Source organism: Carcharodon carcharias, chromosome 10 (genome assembly GCF_017639515.1).
Source record: "Carcharodon carcharias isolate sCarCar2 chromosome 10, sCarCar2.pri, whole genome shotgun sequence".
Lineage (NCBI taxonomy): Eukaryota > Metazoa > Chordata > Chondrichthyes > Lamniformes > Lamnidae > Carcharodon > Carcharodon carcharias.
The window spans coordinates 38,913,331-38,918,625 of record NC_054476.1 but is presented as its reverse complement, the minus strand read 5'-3'; positions in this window follow the sequence as shown (position 1 = coordinate 38,918,625).

The window sequence follows — 5,295 nt, the reverse complement described above, 5'->3', positions numbered from 1 at the left end:
CGCTGCAGCTTAAAGTGACAGGACCTTCAAGAGAAAAAAACGATTCATCACTATCCCGGTTTCACCCTGGCCAAAAGCAGATGACTTCTTGCTGCGCGTTGTACATCATACAATGTAAAACACATGTACCAGTAAGTTTTGATGAAGAGTCATACGGACCCGAAACGTTAACTCTTGTCTTCTTCTCTACAGATTCAACAAAGCCACACTTCTCACACAGGCTGTAGCAAAAATACAAGGGGAGCAGCGCTGGATTAGAGAATGAAACGTCTTTCAATGTGATAATATCTGTCTATTAGTGTGAATGTCAAAGAATGATATCCCCACTGCCGAGGCTAGATTAACGCAACAGGCAATGTTCGGGCGGGGGCGCGACAGTGGGGTTCGGGAGAGTCAATGGGGTTGGGGAGAAAGGGAGTGGGGTTTGGGAGAAAGTCTGTGGGGTTTGGGAAAGGCAGTGGGTTTGGGAGAGAGGCAGTGGGATTTGGGAGAGAGGCCCTGGGGTTTGGAAAAGGCAGTGGGATTTGGGAGAGAGGCCCTGGGGTTTGGAAAAGGCAGTGGGTTTGGGGAGAGGCAGTGGGTTTTGGGAGAGGCAATGGGGACAAGCAGTGGTTTAGGTACTTACGGACGGTGTGTTGCAGCTTGGAGCCCTGTTCCGAGCAAGTGCTCTCAATGTCCCTGAGTTCAGATTAAATCCAACAAACAAACTCTGCCCTGAACTTCCGATCTCCATGGAGACTGTACACAATCCCCATAGCAATCCGCTCCACTCCAGGATACAGCAACAGTTCCGTGGGTGATTCCGAATCAGCGCCGGTTCCCGGGAGATTGAATCAGCCCTTGCCCTTGGAGTTTGAATCAGCGCCGGTCCAGGGTGTTACTCCGGATTAGCGTCGGTCCCATGAAGTTATTGCAGATCAGAGTCGGGCCGGAGTTACTCCACCCGCCGTTCCAGACAATTCCAGTGTGAATGGAATTGGTTTGGGGAACTGGAGGGGGAATGGCTCGGTGTCTCTCTGATATGTTGTTAGTGTGTGACCCGATCTCTTCAATGTCTTCGAATCATTGAATCATACAGCACAGAAGGGGCCATTCGGCCCATCGTGCCTGTGTTGGCTTTTTGATCATTTGATCATGAGATCTAAATTATTTATTTCTATTTGTGCACTCAGTTCAGCTATTTTATTATGAATGCTTTCATTTTATTTTTTACTGCTATTATTTGATTGGGCGTTATTCGTTGTTACCATTTAACTGCCTGTCCCTTCTTGTTCATTCTGCTTTTCTTTACCCATATGTCTATACTGCTCTATTGCTTCGATGGTTCTCTTTAGCTATCAAAATCTTCCTTCACCTGACTCCCCCCCCACCCCCCCCCCCCCCCCCCCCTCCCCACTATCTTTTAGTTTAATGCCATATCCAATATACAGCCCTAGTTATATGGATCACCAAGACAGCGATCCTCTCAGTGAGGCAGCTTTTAACTGAATGTGGCATCAAGGAGCCCTATGAAAACTGAAGTCAATGTGAATCAGGGAGAACCTCTACTGGTTGGAGTCATGCCCAGCACAAAGGAAGGCAATTATGGTTTTTGGAGGTCAATCATCTTAGCCCCACAGCATTGCTGCGGAAGTTTCTCAGGATAATGTCCTAGACCCAACAATCTTCATCTTTTAACCTTCAGAAGGTCAGAAGTGGGGATGCTCACTGATCATTCAATTCCATTCAAAACTCTTATATATGTTTCTCTCTCTTTAATATGTAAATTCCATTGTTCCCTATATTTTTGGAACTTTACATTTCCCATAATATAAAAACTTTCATGTTGCCAATATTGTCAATAACCTTTGGGAAAAATAAGCACACACCTTAGCCTTGCTTCTCTGTCTAGTTGTAAACAGTCTAACATCCCTTTGAAGTCCAGACAATCCCTTCACTTATCGGAAAATGCAAATTCCCCTCACACCACAGATGCTAAGACAGCATCCATGTTTACTCATTAACATTTCAAGTACATTTCTACACCTTTAGATAATTTCAAGCCTGCAGTCTACCTGATTCCAAATGTAATTAAATCACACAGAGAGAATCATACACGCTCACACACATAAACCTACTTGACAATAAACCAGAATAATATTATGAAAATTATTATGCTTTCATGACAGTTACTTATCACAGAATTCCCAGCCTCTGACCTTGTCTTGTAGGCACAGTATTTATATGGTTGGTTCAGTTAGGTTTCTGGTCAATGATAACCCCAGGACATTGATGGTGGGGGAATTCAGCTATAGTAGTGTTGTCAGGTGTCAAGTCAAGATGGTTAGAGGTGGTCATTGGAGATGGTCATTGCCTGGCATTCACGTGGCACAAATATTACTTGCCACTAACCAGCCCAAGCCTGAATGTTGTTCAGGTCTCGGTTCCTCATGGCCCTGGTTTCTCAAGACCTCTAAGTTCCTTGTCCTATAGGAGGTTCACAACTCCTGGCAGAAGCACTCTCTCTGTCTGTTCCAAGCTGAAAGCTTCCAAGCGAACTGTTTGCTTTCCCTGAGCAAAACCCTACAACCCATCTCCATGGTAATGTGGCATACTTTTCAGATGTTCCAAACAGAAATGGAAACTCAACCCTTTGATTTTGTGATACGTATGAATAATTTATACCTCTAATTAATATAATTGTCCTCTTTCCAGACTCACTAGTTCCACCAAAAGCTCCAAGATATGGACCATCCATTGTTTAAGGATACCACCACACACCCCCACCCCCAACCTTCCAACTCTGACCGATTTGAATAAACACAGGTTATTACTTAACTATAATTAACCCAGGCTTGTTTGATTTGCATTTACATCAAGGTTGTGTTTTCCATTTTTCTATATTTTCAAAAATTCCAATTCCAAACTAAAGGTTATTTTCTAAAACTTAGTTATAAAATTAGATATTCACAATACAAGGCACAAGTTAGGAGTGTGATGGGATCTCTCCACTAGCCTAGATGAGTGCAGCTCCAACAACACTCAAGAAGATCACCAGCTTCCAATCTAAAACAACATGCCTGATCAGCACCCCTTCCATCACCTTAAATATTCATTCCCTCCACAAATGGCACACAATGTGTACCATTTACAAAATTTACTGCATCAATTTGCCAAGGTTCCTTCAACTGCACCTTCCAAACCTGAGATCTCGACCACCTAGAACAATGTTCTTCATTGCATGGCCCGCGAGCCAATACCAGCTCCCATCGACGCGAAGTGCGGCTACCCAGCCAATGGTGTAGTGCTGCCGGAGCAGGGCCTGGAGAACAGAGTGCGGCAGAGCAAAGGTCCAGAGTCCTAGGGAGGAGAGGCTGGCTGCAAGGTGTGTGGCCTCTGGAAAGAGAGGCTGGCTGTGGGTCTGGGGCCCCAGGAAGGAGAGGTTGGCTGGAAGCTTTGGGAGTGAGCTGCTCCAGAGCATTGCAACAGGTCATGGGGTAGAGAGTGGGGTGGGGAGGGAAGAAGGGACTGACTGTTTGTGTGTGGGAGTGAGAGAGAGAGAGAGAGTGTGTGTGTGTGTGTGTGTGTGTGTGTATGTGTGTGATTGTGTGTTTGACTGAGACAATGTGTATGTATGTGTGGGAGATCTGTTTGTATCCAGGAAATGGACCCACACCTTCAGGAGTGAGGTGATCCTGACATTGGCCTCCACGCAGGGAGGTGTCACCTGGCATATTGATGCTGTTGGCGACTGAAACTGTTTAAGGGGCATCTGCCATCGCAGTAGCATACAGGTGTGTGCCACCATCTCATCGGGAGAGAGAAGCACATTCTGCAGGTAAATCCCTCACCCTGGTACTGTGGCAAGACCAAGTCAGTCCACTTCAAGCCTGCATTCCCCCAGAAAAAACAATGTATTCTGCTTTTCGATTAATGTTCTTTTTTCCTTTGTGTTATTGCAAGCAGGAGTGAATCAGCAATAGCATCTATTATAGCAGTCAATGTGGCTCTCACATAGCAGGCTTTTTGCTAAAGTGGCCCTTGCTTGAAAAATAGTAAAGATCACTGACCTAGAAGGACAGGGTGGCCGACACATGGGCCATCACCTGAAAGTTCCCCTCCAAGTCACACACCACCCTGACTTGGAAATACATCACCATTCCTTCACTGTGGCTGGGTCAAAATCCTGAAACTTCCTTCCTAACAGCAATCTGGGTGTGCCTACAGCACAGAGGCTGCAGCCATTCAAGAGAGTGGCTCACCACCACCTTCACAGGGGCAATTAAGGAAGGTCAATTAATGTTTACCTCATCAATGACATTAACATTCCATGAATGAATAAAAAATGCTTTCTTTCTCCGAAAGAAGATGTTCTTGTTAGTCCCTAACTAGCCCCACTCTTCCTTTGGCTACTCTTTTAAGATGTATATGTTTATAAAAGATTTTACTGCTCCCTTTTATATTATCCACTAATCTTTTCTCATACTCTCATTGCCCATCTTATTCCCTTTTTCAGTCCTTCTCAGTACTATTCTTATTCAGCTTGATTCTCTATTATCAACCTCGCATTTATCTTAATTTTTTCTGTTTCCTCTTAAACTCTATAATCTTGGTCATCAAGGATCTCTCACTTTGGATTACCTTCCTTTCCCCCTTCTGGGAACATGTTTGTACCCAAACTATCTCCTCTTTGATATCTCCAGTCTTCACTATTCCAATACATTCCTGGCTAGCCTTCCACTTGACATCCTTTGTAACATTAAGGTAATCTTAAACTTTGCTTCCTGCAACCTATCTTGCCCCAAGTTCATTCATCCATCACCCTTGTTCTCGCTGACCTACATTGGCTCTTGGTTCGACAATGTCTTGATTTTAAAATTCTCATCCTTGTTTTCAAATCACTCCATGTCCTTGGCCCTCCTTTTCTCTTTAACCTCCTCTAGTCCTTCAAACCTTCGAGATCTCTGTGCTCCTCCAATTCTGGTCTCTTGCACATAATCAATTTTTATCACCTATCACTGGCGGCTACGCCTTCAGCATAGGCCCCAGGCTCTGGAATTTCCTCCTTAAATCTCTCTTCCTTTATCTTCCCCTTTAAAATGCTCCTTAAAACCTATATTTCCTTACGTGACTCAGTACCAAATTTTATCTGATATTGCTCCTGTGAGGTGCCTCGAGACATTTAACTAAGTTAAAGGTGCAATAAAATACAAGCAGTGGTTGTTTAATCTCCTTGTTGGCTGGGGATCGACAGATGAAAGGCTACAATCTGACAGGTGGGTTTTAGGCAATCCTTATCTTCCCTAATATCTAAAT